An 18,084-nucleotide genomic window follows, 5' to 3' on the forward strand; every position below is an offset into this window, starting at 1 on the left:
GCCAAAATTTCACCAATTATGATTAGTGAATTTTAGCTATGGTTTAGCCCACTAATCCAAGATCAAGTCCAAGATTCTCCACTAAGTGTGCTTAGGTGTCATGAGGCATGTAAAGCATGAAGGACATGCACAAAGTGTGACTATATGATGTGGCAATGGGGTGTAGCAAGCAAATGCTCACCTCCCCCTCTGAAATTTAATTGGATTGGGCTTCTCCCAATTCAATTAAATTTATTTCCCAACTCACACATCAAATATTCACTTAATGCATGTGAAATTACAAAACTACCCCTAATACAAAAATTATAGTCTAGGTGCCCTAAAATACAAGGGCTGAAAATCCTACATTTCTAGGGTACCCTACCTACATTATGGAGCCCTAAATATAAGGCCCAAAAATAATGAAACCTTAATCTAATATATACAAAGATAAGTGGACTTATACTTAACCCATGGGCCCAAAATCTACCATAAGGCTCATGAGAACCCTATGGCCTTCTCTTGCATCTCTGGCCCAATCTTCTTGGAGTCTTCTATCCAATGCCCTTGGGGGTAGGATTTCATCATTCCCTTCCCCTTGAAAAGGATTTGACCTCAAATCTAGAGGTTCTTGAAACTCTGGGGTTCTTTCCTCAACACCTATAAAAAGAATAAAAACATATATATTAGTGGTGTTTGGTATGTTAGAGTAAGGTAAGGTCTGAAAACCCATTTCCTGGGCATCTTCCCATGAGGGAACATGGTTCCTGACCTACTCAATGATGGGACAAACCTTTTGTAAAAGTTTGTTAAGTCATGGAAGCCCCAAATTTTCCTTATACTTGGTGGAATGGGCCACTCAGGAATGACCTTTATTCTCTTAGGGTTTGTGGGAATCCTTTGATCACTATTTAAAAAATTAAGGAAAGTAATGCAATAAAACATACCTTTTTCTTTATTTTCATGTTGATTATTCCTACCAAAAAGTACGACAAACCTAAGGTGTCCCATATGAGCTCCTAAGTTTGTATTGAAACTAAAAATAAGAACAAACCTACCTAATGAGTCCCTATGTATGTGAATCATGAAGATGTTGGATGCATGGGTGATTTTACAAAAGAGGGTTGCACCACTCAACACATTCATCATACCACCTATCATAGGGATTCAGTGCCTCATAATTCTTATTTTGGGCACCAACAAAGCACTAGTTAAGCTCTTACGAACCAAACCCTCATCCAACAACTCCTTTACTTGAGGAAAAAACTCAAGCTCAAGAGGTGTGGCAGTGCTAAGGGATGTTTCCCTTGATAGGAGAAGGTAGACAGATTTTTTAAGAAGGAGTGCTCTTTTGATATCACCTTTTGTTGCAAAATGATTTTCCTTCTTAACAATCTTCTTGGAGGAATCCTTTTCCTCTTTTTCCTTCCCCTTGGCCTTTGATGACAAGACCTTACTATCCTTCTTTTTCTTTTGTTTTTCTAGTTTTTCTTCCTCATCCCTCTTATCTTTCATAGTTAGTTGATCTTTGGCCACTTATGAAGGTGTTTGAGGATGCAACACAAATTTAGTGCCAAGATTGGTGAGGGTAATCTCATTAGTTAGGCCATTGTAAATGATTTTCCTATCAAATTGCCATGGCCTTCCTAAAAGAATATGCCCTGCCTCCACGGGAGCTATATCACAATTAACTTCATCCTTATATGTCCCAATGGAGAAAGGTACCTTCACTTGTTGGTTAATGTCGCAACATGCCCTTTTGCGGGCGTGCGAGGCGAGGCTCACGGGTGCGCTTTCCAAAGGAGGAAAGATGCACGAAGTCGCCACCAACGTTTATTTGTGGAAAACGTCGGAAAAACCGAAGGAAACCGGTCAAAATGAAAATTCTAAGTTTGAGAGTTGTATTTACGTTTGAGGAAAGTATTAGCACCTCTCACGTTTGTCTCAAAGGACAACAACCTATTTTTTAGAATTGTGAAATTGTGTTATCTTACCTTTTATTTCTTTTTTATTTTTTGAGGTCGACAAAAGCGGGGCTTTTGCTCCTACGTACCCTCCATCGAAGAGGAAATAAGACCTATGTAGTTATTTCTTATGGGTGAATCAAACGATTCTTTTTACTTGGAAGGTGATCATTTTAAGGCGTTGGACCTTAAAAATCATCCTTTTTACTTTGTAAGAAAAACTGAGGTATTGAATCTTAAAATCCTTTTTTAGTGATTTTTGTGGACGAGCTTGACTTTGCGGGTTGATTTTAGCCTTAGTTTCACTTTAGTTATTAGTCAATTCAATTAAGAAAGAGAAATCCCAAAGAGAAACGTCCGATTGCTTTTTTTGGTTTATTTTACTAAAATATATTTTTTTATTATATTATTATTTTACCTCTTTTTGGTTTCCAACGTGGTTACGGCATGACCGAACGGTCGGATTTCATTTTAACAGAAATTAATGGATATTACAATTCAAATGATCGGTGGAAATTTATTTTATTTTTTTTATTAGGCGAGAAAACGACTTAAACGATCAGTTAAAGCTTGTAAAAAACGGAAAAAAAGAAACCGAAATTGAACCAAATAAAAATGAAAGCCAAGAAACAAGAAGTGAATTAAAAGTCTCAGTTTTGGAAACTTACCCGTTGAAGAACGAAGAACAGACGAAGAACGGTGGATAACGGAGGAAAACCTTCACGAATTTGCTTACGGAAACATCTCGGAAGCGTTACAGAAGCACCTCGGCTTGGATTTTCTTCACGGAAACAATTTTTTCACCCAAAACAGCGGTTGAAGACCGAAGAAAACGAAGAACGAACGATGAATGTCGAAGAACGGTTGAAAATCTTCGCGTAATTACCCACAGAAACGTTAGGGAAGCGCCTCGGCTTGGATTTTCTTCACGGAAACAATTTTCCTCAGCAACTTCAAGAGAATACGACGTGCTAAGAAGGCTGAACCCTTTCCTTCTTCATTCCTCCCCCTATTTACAGCAAAATATGGGAGGAGCTTGCCACCCAGCTCGCCCAGGCGAGCCAGGTTGCTTCATCCAAAAGCAACCGCCTTCTGGAGGAAGAATCTGGAAGGCCCAAGTGGGCCTGATTGCTATTTGCACCCCCCTTTTTACTAAATACATCCCCCTTTGCTTTTTTGGTGATTCTTTTTCCGTAACGTTACAAAACTTTATGAATTTTGTAACAATACTTATTTTCTTTCCGTAAGGCTACGGAACCTTACGGATCATGTATTTACTCTTTTTTAGCTTTCGAAGAAGTTACGGAAACTCACGGATTGCGTAACAATACTTCCTTTTGGTTTCCGCCACATTACGGAATTTCACGGATCGCGTAACCATGCTTTCTTTTGATTTCCGGCACGTCTCGAGACTTCACATATTGTGCAACAAAAGGTGCTAAGTACTTCGAAGCGGTCAATCAAAGGTTGCATGCCATCAAGCAATAGTCCCCGGACGAAATTAGGGTATGACAGTTGCCCCTCTTTACTTACGTTTTATCGGAGATAAGAGGAAAGTAAAGATAAAAACACTGATTTCATCCGTCTTTGCCCTTTCCGTGATTAGTCTATGACGACTCTCGTCTCTACTTCTTCTTTTTTCTGCACAACACAAAAACAAAAAACAAACAACAACTACATAATATACATATATACACATGTTTAGCGAAGGAACCGATCGGGAAAATAACAAAAACCACATTTCCCAGTCACCGGAGGCTTCGCACTTGACAGTCGAGGACACATGAACAGCGCTAGGCAATCAATTCATGGGTCTCCGAACAAAAGTGGAGAATGGAGAATTGGCGAACAACACTAGGCAATCAATTCGCAGGGCTCCAGACTCGTTGGTGGAGGATGCATGAACGACAATCAATTCATGGGGCTCCGAATAAAAGTGGAGAATGGAAAATTGCGCTAGGCAATCACATCGCGTGGCTCCAGACTCATTGGTGGAGGATGCATGAACGACAATCAATTCATGGGGCTCCGAATAAAAGTGGAGAATGGAGAATTGCGCTAGGCAATCACTTAGCGTGGCTCCAGACTCATTGGTGGAGGATGCATGAACGACAATCAATTCATGGGGCTCCGAATAAAAGTGGAGAATGGAGAATTGCGCTAGGCAATCACTTCGCGTGGCTCCAGACTCATTGGTGAGGATGCATGAACGACAATCAATTCATGGGGTTCCGAATAAAAGTGGAGAATGGAGAATTGCGATAGGCAATCACTTCGCGTGGCTCCAAACTCATTGGTGGAGGATGCATGAACGACACTCAATTCATGGGGCTCTGAATAAAAGTGGAGAATGGAGAATTGCGCTAGGCAATCACTTCGCGTGGCTCCAGACTCATTGGTGGAGGATGCATGAACGACAATCAATTCATGGGGCTCCGAATAAAAGTGGAGAATGGAGAATTGTGCTAGGCAATCACTTCGCGTGGCTCCAGACTCATTGGTAAAGGATGCATGAACGACAATCAATACATGGGGTTCCGAATAAAAGTGGAGAATGGAGAATTGCGATAGGCAATCACTTCACGTGGCTCCAAACTCATTGGTGGAGGATGCATGAACGACACTCAATTCATGGGGCTCTGAATAAAAGTGGAGAATGGAGAATTGCGCTAGGCAATCACTTCGCGTGGCTCCAGACTCATTGGTGGAGGATGCATGAATGACAATCAATTCATGGGGCTGCGAATAAAAGTAGAGAATGGAGAATTGCACTAGGCAATCACTTCGCGTGGCTCCAGACTCATTGGTGGAGGATGCATGAACGACACTCAATTCACGGGGTTCCGAATAAAAGTGGAGAATGGAGAATTGCGCTAGGCAATCACTTCGCGTGGCTCCAGACTCATTGGTGGAGGATGCATGAACGACAATCAATTCATGGGGCTCCGAATAAAAGTGGAGAATGGAGAATTGCACTTGGCAATCACTTCAAGTGGCTCCAGACTCATTGGTGGAGGATGCATGAACGACAATCAATTCATGGGGCTCCGAATAAAAGTGGGGAATGGAGAATTGCGCTAGGCAATCACTTCGCGTGGCTCCAGACTCATTGGTGGGGGATGCATGAACGACAATCAATTCATGGGGCTCCGAACAAGATTTGTTGGCAGGACCGAATGGTCCACCGGGTTTTTTCCACCTAAAAAGGCAAACATGCTTTTTGCAAAGAAAAATAAATCATTCGCGAGAGCACCATATCTTAGAGAAACAATATATTCATGCCAAGGGTAATCTTCCTTGTAACTGAAAATGAAGGGCAGGATGTCAACATTTAGCTTTTTAATGAACATTCAGGGGAAACATCGGGTTAAGCTGAAACTGGGAATAAATCACTCATAGTGTATAAAAAAACTCACACAGGCAAGTGTTTTACCCTAATCCCAAACCATAACTGCACCATGACTTTATTTTGCACACAATTTCCTATCGAATCAAAGATCAACACGTACGATCACGGATCAATAGGATTTTCTCGAGGGTAGTGTTTTTTGGAGAGGAAGCTGGGTGTTTCGGTCTTTTCCTCTTTGTTTATGTGGGGCGGGATATCTCCAGTCGAGAATGACTTTGAGTGGCAATCCGAAAGGAAGAACCACCAAAAAATGGGTTTTCCTTTGTCGGCAGTCACTTACCTTGCCGAAAATTTATCTAGTCTGAAGATTTTCTGTTCTCTTTCTTTCATTGATCGGGAATTACTCTGTTTTCCTCCAATCTTTTCCTTTTTACTTTGTTCCGATCTTTGATCGGGAATCCTTCTTTTCCTTTCTTTTCATTTTTTTCTTTTCTTTCTTTTCATTTTTTCCTTTTCCATTCCTTTCTTTGGGAAATCGGGTTTTAGCATTCTATTTGCTCTCCCTTGAGGAGATTCCGCTGCCCTTTGCTTCGGGGGAAAGGATGAGGATTCGTTTGAATAGGCCAAGGTTCAAAAAAGTCTAAGGTTGTGTCTCAATGGGGTCTTTTATAGTGGGAGCCCGTTCTTGATATCCAGGACAAAACAAATTTGTGTGTCAAGGTGTCGGTCTTGGGCCGAACTTCCATATTATTCCACAAGGCACGTGCAATAATGATGATTTGGAAACAACGTGCAAAATTAGTCATGGCCACAGCCAGGTGGGCACTCAAGCATCCCGTTTATGGCATTGTGATACTACGGTTGGGAATTTACACAAACAGACCCAACGTTTCCAAATTATGTTCTTTCATCAATTCAATGAATCCATCCATTCTTATCTCGGTTATTCAGGAAAATAAACTCTTAGCGTCAGTCCCTTGTTTCCAGAAGATATGTTTGCTCTCTACGAATGATTTATGCTTCCTAACCATAACATGCCGACCTTCGAGGTCTTTCTTTCTTTTTCCTTTTCATTTTTTTTTTGTTTTTGTTTTTGAAAAATGATGTGTCTATCGGGGAAGGAGAGTATGCTGATGAAATTTTCTCATAACCATAAATGAGATTTTGGATGTTAGCATTTCGTTTCTAAACGACCATATAGAGGAAACACTGGGTCCAACAAAGATAGGAGAAAATCACTCAAAGTGTATCAATCTCACACAGGTAAGTGTTTTATCCTAATTCTGAACCATAGATATGTCATGACTTGATTTTGCAAATCATTTCCTATCAAATCAAAGATTACATGCGTGATCATGTATCAATAGGACTTATTTTGGGAATGGTTTTTAGGTGGGGAATTTGGCTTTGAGTGTTTTTCCCTTTTTCTCTTATGTTTTTGTTTAGTGCGTGGTGAGAAAGTCGCTAGCGCACAGGATTTTGTCGGCAATCAAAGGGAGAGGACCACTTTAGGTCGTGGTTTCCTTTTTCTTGTTTACTTGGTGACAATTCTGTATTGTTTATATATTGTCTGGTCCAAAGACCTTTCTGGATGTTTCTTCTGTTTTCTTCTGATCCTTGATCGGGAATTTTCTTTCCTTTTTTTGCTTTCTCCCACTCTTTGATTGGGATTTTTTTTTTTTTGGTTTTCCGAGGGCAAGGATTGACATTCTCACCCTGGCTCAAGACTTGTAGAACGGGTGGTCATGATATATGTCAGGGTTTGGCCAGCGGTTCGGGGATAAAGGGGATGTCCTACATTATTTCCATGATACACATGCAACAATGATGATTAGGAATTTTTATGCAAAACTGGTCATGCATGCACCCATGTGGACACTCAAGCATCAAGTTTTTATGGTCATGTGACACTAGGGCTCAGGATTCATTTTCCCTATTTATGTCAACCCAGTGTTTCCAAAATATGTTCTTTTATCAAATCATGCATTCATCCGAGTCCATTTTGGGCGTTCGGAAAATTTTCACAGCATTCACTCTTCAGGTGTATACACATTTTTTCGAAAACTGGTTAAGATCAGTAAAATCTTTCAAAGAAAAGTTGAAAATTATCTTTTTTCACAAGCATGTTGTTTTTTAGCTAGACAAGTTTTATTTTTTTTATTTTCTATTTTTTTTCTTCCTTCTTATTCTTTTCTTGCTCGCTCTCTTCGCTCTCTTTTTTTCATGAGGTATTTTGCTACCTAAACATACGTATATTTTTGTGAGATATTTTTGCTATATACATGCATATCCAAAGTATCTTGCTACCTAAACGTACATATATATGTTTTGTGAGATATTTTTGCTACATACATGCATATCCAAGGTATCTTTCTACCTAAACATACATATATATATTTTGTGAAGTATTTTTTGCTATATACATGCATATCCAAGGTATCTTTCTACCTAAACATATATATATTTATTTTGTGAGGTATGACTACCTTCCGAGCTTGTGCTTGTTTTATTTAAATTTCTCGGATCATGAGCAACTAGGTGTGTCTTGCTATGACTTGAGAAACAAAAGTGATCAAATAACAAGCAGAGATTTAAAAGGTACTAGGATGCCTCCTAGTAGCGCTTCTTTAACATCTTGAGCTGGACGCGTGATGGCCTGTCGGTCACGGACCTAGTACTTTGCTTACCTTTGGCTTTGGACTTGGTCGGCCATGGGTCGTAAGCAACGCTCTAGCCTTTTTGTGGATGAGTTGAGGTGAACTTTAGAGGTGATGGCGGTGCGTCTGTTGCCTGCTACCAGCCATCCCTAAGCTGCTGTGGTGTTTCGCCCTGCGCCTGCTTGGGGACACAGTACTTCTTGATGAAAGATCGATTAGTAGGGGGCCTGATGACCTTGCTGGGGGCGACAGGCACTCCGTAGAACTGACAGAGGCCCGTAATTATAGCTTGGCAACTCCAAGACCCTGTTGGACTTCTTCGGGTCCACTGGGTGTCTTGCGGGCGCGATTCCTGTAAACAATAGATGACATCAGAAATCAGTTGAGCGATGTGCATACTTACCTATGTCATGATGACGTGATCGTGCCAGGGGGAACGGGCACCCTGTAGGACTACAGAGGCCCGTAACTAGAGTTGGAAACCCCAGGGCCCTGTTGGACTTCTCCGGGTCCACTAGGTGTCTTTGTGGGTGTGATTCCTGCAAACAATAGATGGTATCAGAAATCAGTTGAACCATATGTATACTTACCTATGTCACGATGGCATGACCTCGCTGGGTGAACGTGCACCCTATAGGACTGATAGAGGCCCGTAACCAGAGCTGGAAACCCCAGGGCCCTGTTGGACTTCTTCGGGTCCACTGGGTGTCTTGTGGGCGCGATCCCTGCAAACAATAAATGACATCAGAAATCAATTGAGCCATGTGCATACTTACCTATGTCATGACAGCACAGACCAACTGATACATCTGCAGGGGGAGATTGGCATTGTGGTCACTGGGCAGAATGTTGCTAAATAGCAACGTCATTCACGAAGAGTGGTCATGTTGGTGCGCATGATCCACACTCGTCTTTTTGCAGCAGCACGGGGGAAATCTTGCCCCGATATGCATAGTAGATGTGTGATAGCCTCCCTCTCTGGAGGTGCTCGCACAGTTGGTCACCCTCCAATATCAGAGGGTGGCCCAGGAACTGATAAAAGGAAACTACTGGCCCCTTAACCGGGAGCGCAAGTCTCAGTTAAGCATCTAAGGGAAAAGGAGCTTCTATTCTCCTAAGGTGTGGATATGGAGCACACTGAAAATGAGGACGCGTAGCCCTCTAAAGACGAGGGCGTGCAGCCCTCTGCAGGCGAGGATGTGTAGTCCTCTGATGGCGAGGACATATAGTCCTCTAAAGGTCCACCTTTATGAGAAAGCAAGAGATCGACTCATCGAGAGGGTCGGTCATCCAACAAGATTGGACACGAGATGTAGGAAATCTATGCAGTTAACATGATTTTTAGGGATGCAGACGCATGCAACCTTTGTCGTGAAATTTGGTAATGCTGATCTCATATGAAACAATGCAATGCAATGGAAAGTTGAACAATGTTCATGACATTCTTTCCCTATTTTTTGATTTTGATTTTGATTTAATTTTTTTGGAAAACACAGATTGACTGTCCTTTTGAAAAAAGGTGATAATTCATGCAACCTTATCCTATCTTTTGCAAATCTCTCTGGGAACTCCCTCAGAGTGTATATTCTGTTTGATTTAGTCACTTGACCATTTTGGAGTGACGGCAATGGCGTCGTTTGACGTTTAATCAATCTATTGAAATTCCAGGGCTTGTCTCCCCCTTTTTTTTCTTGTTTAAAAACATCAACGGGTGAGAATATTTTATCTGCCCCTATGTTCACTTGAGGCTCATGCACGATGCCCCTCATTGCCCCAGTGTAAGGCTTTGAGGTACCAATTGTTATCTTTCATCATGACCTTGTAATTGGGAACCTATTGGGTGAAAACTTCTAATCTGCCCCTAGGTTCGCTTGAGGTTTTTGCATAGTGCCTTTCGTTGCCCCAGTGTAAGGCTTTGAGGTACAATCATTGTCTTTCGTCATGACCTTGTAGCAAGGAACCTATTGGGTGAGAACTTCTAATCTGCCCCTAGGTTCGTTTGAGGTTTATGATGGTGCCTTTCATTGCCCCAGTGTAGGGCTTAGAGGTACCAATTGTTGTCTTGTTTTCACAACCTCGTAGTGAGGAAGAATGAAAGAAGCAGCTGATTCTTGCAAAAAGAATTTTCCAAGGACGAGAAATAGTTGAAGGATTTTTCAGTTGATGGATTAAGTTAAATGACTCCTATGTAGAAGCAAGATGTTTTGATGTCTTGATGATGCTAAAGGATCAAGTGCTTCTAAGTTTGATTCAAGACAAGAATCCAAGAAAATCAAGATATATGATCAAGTTGATCTCTACAATCTTTAGGAAGAAGTTTCCAAATTGAAAAAACAAAAGGTTTGACCAAAGAATTCTATCATTTCAAATTGAGATTTTCTCTCTGGTAATCGATTACCAGCAGCTGAAAATGTTTATCACAGTCACTAGAAATTTGAATTCAAAATTTATTTGATTACGCATGAATGGTAATTGATTACCAACAGATTATTGAACGTTTTAATTCAAATTTTAAAGCCTGTAATCGATTACACAAGTCTTGTAATCGATTACCAGAGGGGATTTTCAGAAAATAATTTCCAAGAGTCACATCTATTCAAATGTTTTATGAATGGCCATCAAAGGTGACTTGGAAACACGAATTTAAAGAGAGTTTTCATTGCCTAAACAGTTTTATCCTCTCAAAAGATTAAAAGTTTTTCTGAATTGAAATGTCTTATCCTCTCAAAAAGATCCTTGGTCAACCACTTGCATATTCAATAAGGAATTTTGATTGATCTTCATTGTACAATCTATCTCTTTTAAGAGAGATTTCTTCTTCTCTTCTTCTTATTTCTGAAAAGGGATTAAGAGACCGTGGGTCTCTTGTTGTAGAGGATTCCTGAACACAAGGGAAGGGTTGTCCCTGTGTGGTTCAGACTTTGTAAAAAGAGTTTTACAAAGAGAATGGAAAATCTCAAGTGGGTTGCTTGAGGACTGGACGTAGGCACAGGAAGTGGCCGAACCAATATAAATCAAGTTTGCATTCCTCTCTTCCCTTAAACTTCTTTTATTTATTGCTATTTATCTTTTGCTTTAAAGAATTTTATTTTGAATTGTCTTTTGAGTAATTCATGTTAAGGGTGCATTGTTAATCCGAAAAGAGAGAGTGAAAGTTTAATTGGGGAACAGTCTTTGTATCTTAATTCAACCCCCCTTTTTCTTAAGGTAGCTGAGGCCATTTGTCCAACATCCTATTCTTGATAACTCACTTCTATCTAAAAAGACAAACTTTCCAGAATGATAAAATGAGGTCACATGAACGTCTTGAAAACACAGTCAATCAAATGCTTTTTTTTCTTTTTGAACTCTTTTTTTATTTTTATTTTGAAACTTATTTATTTTGAACTATACTCGTTGTTTTACGGCACCCCCACCAACGTGCAAGACGAGTAATCTTTGATTGAACGGTCTTGGAAGTCCAAACTCAGGAGCACAGGTCGCTTGAGCAAACAGACCAATGGCTTGCACCCACATTCCAGTGAAAGTTGAATAAGCAAAGATGCGTTTGTGAGAGGATGAGGGACAAAGATATCAACTTTATCCATTTCATTTAACATTGTAACTGTGGTTTACAATAATGGTACAAACTTGAAAATCCTGATGAGTCATTTAGAGACATCTAACAACAGCTTTCAAAATTGCCCCATGTGTGGCATCTCTTGTCAATGTCAGGATTTACACACGATTCTCCTCAAATTTCAGCCAACATCAATTACCCCCTTGCACCTTACGCTTCAGAGCCCTACAATGCTCAATGGAACGCCCGAGGGCTTCTCGTGACAAGCACACGTTGCGTTCGAGTCGTATTCTCGGAGAAATGGAGGTTGATGAACCTTTGGCTAGGGTTATGGCTACCATTGTATTATCAAGTAGATATGGGAGCAAGTCAGCATAGGACACTGGAATTGGGGTGAATTCTACAGGCTTTCTCGCTGCAAAATTCATTTATTGGTGGTGTTCTTGGTTTGTGCTAAAGGTGGTGTTCGTCATTGGAAGTGCGGTAAATAGACTTTGTGGTTGATTTAGGGATTGCCTTTGTGGATAACTGGGCGGTGGGTAAGGAGAAGGTTTGTTATTGGTTGAGTAATGACATTGTTGGGTTGGTGGGAAACTTGGCTGTATAGGAATGGCAGTCACAGCATGGGCAATAGCATGAGGGTTTTTACTTGTTGTGGAATGCAAGAGGTGTAGCTGGGGGTGATACTGAGGGCGTTCCGAAGTGTTTTCAAGGGGTATACCACCAACTGCTTGCCCTTCAGTGGCATATCCGAGCCAAGGCTCGAAGTCGGCTAGATTGTGATGGGGAATTTCATGTGTCTCCCCCACGGTTTAAGAGACATGTGCATGATCAGTTTGGGGTTGTTGGCTCTCAATGGGTATAGGAGTGGAGTTATTGACATTCTTATTGGGAGTGTACGCCACATTGGGTGGCGTATAGTTGAGAGGCAAGCCATATGGTGGGAAGGCGTGCTCGTTTTGAATTTGCACATCATGGGGGCCGCCCGTACTTCCCAAATCTTTGCCTACCATATCTGAGGTTGGATGATTCATTTGGTTGATGCCGGATGGGGACGTTGGGTTCACCTTAGCAACAACGCTGGTAGCGACAATTGCAACCGCATTGGCTTCCATTATCTTCTTCACGCTCATCATGGCCTCCATCATTGCGGCCATTTGCTCTTTCATGGCCTCCATGTCGGCCTCCATCTACTCTTGTACCTCCTCCGCTTTACCCATTACTCTAGCTCTAGCACGGGTTCGGTAAGGGCACCGTAAAGCATTTTTTTTTCTTTTTTTATAACAATGATTAAGTTCTTTTTTTATTTTATTTTTCAAGGAAAGAATGTAATGAGCAATGCAACCAATGAAAAGTGTGGATGTATGCGAATGATGCATAGTTGAAGTATTGCGAATTTTTACGCAAGACATGGGGTTGAATCAATTTAGATTTTCAACATGGTCCATGACATCTTTGTCAAGGTGAAGCTGGAAGTAACAAGGATATCAACAATCCTAAACGTGTTTGGCAGTAGACGAAGCAATGATGTAACACGATCCATCTTTTGCCCCAATTTTTGCAAGATGGTTACTTCCATGCTTCAACTTGACTCGATGAACCTTTTCGTAAAAGCACGAGCTTGGTTCAACCCTATAACCCAGGGAATGGCAATTTTGATCGCCAATACTTCAACAACATTTCATAGGGATGAAAGACTCGAGAATACGCATGCTACGCATGGAAAATGTAATTATGAGATTGAGATGCCCGAAGAGACATCCTTTCTTAATTAACCATGCATTAGGTACCATGCTCAATCATTTTGTTTTGTTGTTTGTGTTTTTTTTTTAATTTTAGAAATGGGTTTATTATCCCAACATGGTTGGCTCATGGTACCTAACACATGCAACAAAGAATGCATCATGAATTTTCATGCTTCCCTTTTTTTTTTGTAAAGGAAAATACAAGGATCATGTATGAGCAAACATGTAGAACAAAAAGTATGTTGAATGCATATGCATGATGATGCAATGACTCATGCAAAATGGGAATGTGATAACGGACAAATGCAGGAACAATATGTTCATTATGATGCTGAAGAGATGTTTATGCGGTGCATGATATGAATGCATTTACGAACACGAGAGCCTAGAAAATCATCTCTCCTTATTGCGCATTTGGGGGCGCAGTGCGCCATGTGTGCAGTTAAGAAGATGATATGGATCTTTCGACTTCCCACGACAAAAGACGAGACCCACATACAACGCATGTGTGACGGCATGATGCAGATGCGCAAAAGCGCAACAGGGGGATGCATAGAGTACGACAATATCCATAAATAATTACAAGCAAAGGCGTATATGACATTTTGGACTACATGCATGGCAGTGTTTAAAACGGCACGCAGCGTGTTTGCTCCATGCTCCTATTTTAGGGACCTACAGGATAGTATCTAGGGGTCTCTAATAACTACTCCCAATGATTCATAACTCACATGGCTGTTTTCTAGAGGTATCATCACTCAAGATAATAATATTGTGGCGGTATGGAATACCAGCGACAACATATTATAAAGAGAGAAAGCTCTAGACGAGGTTTCACTATTATCAAGCAAGTCGGAGACCTAGCATGATGATAGATTCACCTCCACTCCTTAGATTCCCATGAACCCGGGTATAGGGCCCCTTTTTTTTACTCAAACCCGTGGGTGCTTAGAATGCAATGTAAAAATGTGAAATAGAAAGCAGTTATTACATTTTACACAATTCAACAAATGCACACACAAAGTTTCACAATTCCACAATTCCTTAAAATAGGCCTAACTCTCTAAAAAAGGTCCCCAGTGGAGTCGCCAACTGTCGCAACATGCCCTTTTGCGGGCGAGCGAGGCGAGGCTCACGGGTGTGCTTTCCAAAGGAGGAAAGATGCGCGGAGTCGTCACCAACGTTTATTTGTGGAAAACGTCAAAAAAACCAAAGGAAACCGGTCAAAATGAAAATTCTAAGTTTGGGAGTTGTATTTACGTTTGAGAAAGATATTAGCACCTTTCACGTTTGTCTCAAAGGACAACAGCCTATTTTTTAGAATTGTGAAATTGTGTTATCTTACCTTTTATTTCTTTTTTATTTTTTGAGGTCGACAAAAGCGGGGCTTTTGCTCCTACGTACCCTCCATCGAAGAGGAAATCAGACCTACGTAGTTCTTTCTTAAGGGTGAATCAAACGATTCTTTTTACTTGGAAGGTGATCATTTTAAGGCGTTGGACCTTAAAAATGATCCTTTTTACTTGGTAAGAAAAACTGAGGTATTGAATCTTAAAATCCTTTTTCAGTAATTTTTGTGGACGAGCTTGACTTTGCGGGTTGATTTTAGCCTTAGTTTCACTTTAGTTATTAGTCAATTCAATTAAGAAAGAGAAATCCCAAAGAGAAACGTCCGATTGCTTTTTTCTTTGGTTTATTTTACTAAAAGATTTTTTTATTATTATATTATTATTTTACCTCTTTTTGGTTTCCAACGTGGTTACGGCATGACCAAACGGTCGGATTGCATTTTAATAGAAATTAACGGATATTACAATTCAATTGATCGGTGGAAATTTATTTTATTTTTTTGATTAGGCGAGAAAACGGCTTAAACGATCGGTTAAAGCTCGTAAAAAACGGAAGAAAAGAAACCAAAATTAAGCCAACTAAAAATGAAAGCCAAGAAACAAGAAATGAATTAAAAGTCTCAGATTTGGAAACTTACCCGTTGAAGAACGAAGAACGAACGAAGAACGGTAGATAACGGAGGAAAAGCTTCACGGATTTGCTTACGGAAAAATCTCGGAAGCGTTACGGAAGCACCTCGACTTGGATTTTCTTCACGGAAACAATTTTTTTCACCCAAAACAGCAGTTGAAGACCGAAGAAAACGAAGAACGAACGATGAATGTCGAACAACGATTGAAAATCTTCGCGTAATTACCCACGGAAACGTTACGGAAGTGCCTCGGCTTGGATTTTCTTCACGGAAACAATTTTCCTCAGCAATTTCAAGAGAATACGAAGTACCAAGAAGGCTGAACCCTTTCCTTCTTCATTCCTCCCCCTATTTATAGCAAAATAGGGGAGGAGCTTGCCACCCAGCTCACCCAGGCGAGCTCAGCTCGCCCAGGCGAGCTAAGTTGCTTCCTCCCGAAGCAACCGCCTTCTGGAGGAAGAATCTGGAAGGCCCGAGTGGGCCTGATTGCTATTTGTACCCTCTTTTTTACTAAATACACCCCCTTTGCTTTTTTGGTGATTCTTTTTCCGTAACGTTACGAAACTTTACGAATTTCGTAACGATACTTATTTTCTTTCCGTAAGGCTACGGAACCTTACGGATCATGTATTTACTCTTTTTTAGCTTTCGAAGAAGTTGCGGAAACTCACGGATTGCGTAACAATACTTCCTTTTGGTTCCCACCACATTACGGAATTTCACGGATCGTGTAACCATGCTTTCTTTTTATTTCTGGCATGTCTCGGGACTTCACATATTGTGCAACAAAAGGTTCTAAGTACTTCGAAGCGGTCAATCAAAGGTTGCATGCCATCAAGCAATAGTCCCCGGACGAAATTAGGGTATGACAGTTAACTATCAATTCCCCTTGCTCATTGAGCCATTGAAGTTTATAAGGTTTTGGGTGGGGAATGATAGTGAGGTTCAACTTGGAAACTAATCTTGTGCTACAAGAATTTTAACAAGATCTACTATCCACAATGAGAGAACAAGTTTTATCTAAAATTTTGCATCTTGTATGAAAGATTTTCTCTCTTTGGGATTGAGATAGATCACAAGATTGACCTCCAAGGAGCCTTCTAACCATTAGGAGGTCACCTTCTTCATAGGGGTAGATTTCCTCACTAGACTCTCCACCCCTTACTTCATCTTCACTTCCACTAGAGGAAAGGGAAGAAGTAGTCTCCTCTTGACTACTATAAATGTCTTGACCCCTCATAATCATGGTTTTCTTTGTGGGGCATTGAGAAGTAATGTGACCTCTCTCAAGACATTTGAAGCATTTAATGTTGCTAGTCCTTTCTTGGGATCTAGTCTTAGGGGTGGATTTCTCTATGGTCTTACCCTTATCTTCCTTGGGTTTTGAAGGTGCAGCCCCCAAAATTCCTTAGGCTTGGTCATTCCTTGGATAAGAGTGAAAGCCATAAGATTTTGAAGAAGGCTTTCTTTTAAGTTGTTGATCCACTCTTATACAAAATTGGACTAGCTATGCTTGTTCTTTCCTCCTCCCTAAGTCTAGCTCTTAAAAGGAGTAGTTCCATTTTTTTCTATATTCTTCAACACTCATACTCCCTTGTCTAAGCCTTTGGGGCTTGTCCATAAGCTCCCTTTCATAGTAGGAGGGAATGCGCCTTTTCCTAAGGGCACTCTTAAGATCATTCCAATACTCTACTGGAGGATCCCCATGAATCCTTCATTCCCTAACAAGGGAAGTCCACCAATAGAGGGCATACCCTTGAAAGCTAAGGGTAGCCAATGGAACTTTTCTCTCTTCGCTAATATGATGACAAGCAAAGAGTTGTTCAACCTTCATTTCCCAATCTAAGACATTATCTTTTCCATGGAAATATGGGAGGCTAATGTTAACCTCTTAAGGCCTTCTATCCTTTTCTTTTCTTTGGGAATAATGTTTAGTATGTGAACTATGGCGCCCTCTATAATAGTTGCTATGTTCTTCACTTAAACTCTTGCAAGAGTCATGACTACTATAGGAGGCATGTTTTTCTCTTTTCATTTCTTTCATTATTTTTCTTCTTTCTTTCTTTTTTATTTGTTCTCTCTCATCTTGATTTATTTCTACCCTCTATTTTCCTTTTTCTTTTCTTTCTAGTTTTTCTTTCCATAACTTGAGGGAACTCAACTCATCTAAGATTCTAGATAGAGGATCCTTATGACTAGTACTCTCACCATTAACACTAGATGAATGATGACTCATGTTGGTTCCTAAGTTATGGTTCTTTATTGTTGGGGGTTTGTATAAGGTAAAAGCTAGGGTTCAAAATAACTCGCGATAAGCGTGATAAGCAAGAAGAAAGCATTATGTAATTACAAGATAAACAAGGTGTGACTAGTAAAGAAAATAAGCTATGAAAGTAAGCAAGAAATTAAAGTGCAAGAAATGAAAACTAGGCGGATCCTAAGAGTTTATGGATGACCAAATTTAAGGTTCCCAACAAAACACTCACTATCCTAAGGGAAAATTGCCTAAAATTATTACACACAAATGGAAGTTTGGTAACCTATTGGAGGCTCCCAACACACTTCCAATGAAAGTCCTTTTTGTTACAAAACTTGAAAGCAATGAAGGTAAGTAAATTGCCAATTAAAAAATTACAAAACGGTCCTCAATTTTTGTGGTTGTTCTCTCTTTTGGTGATTCACTCAATTTTGGAGTGCTTCTTAGTCCAATAGCTCTTAAGGTGGTTGGACCCTTGCTTCTTGACTCAAATTCTTCACCGGGATGACTCCAATCCTCCTTTCTAATTCCCTATATGGCAATGCCCGAACAAGGAAGGTCGATCATGAATTGGGCTAACGCTGTCGTCTGCA

Source organism: Glycine max, chromosome 20, assembly GCF_000004515.6.
Source record: "Glycine max cultivar Williams 82 chromosome 20, Glycine_max_v4.0, whole genome shotgun sequence".
NCBI lineage: Eukaryota > Viridiplantae > Streptophyta > Magnoliopsida > Fabales > Fabaceae > Glycine > Glycine max.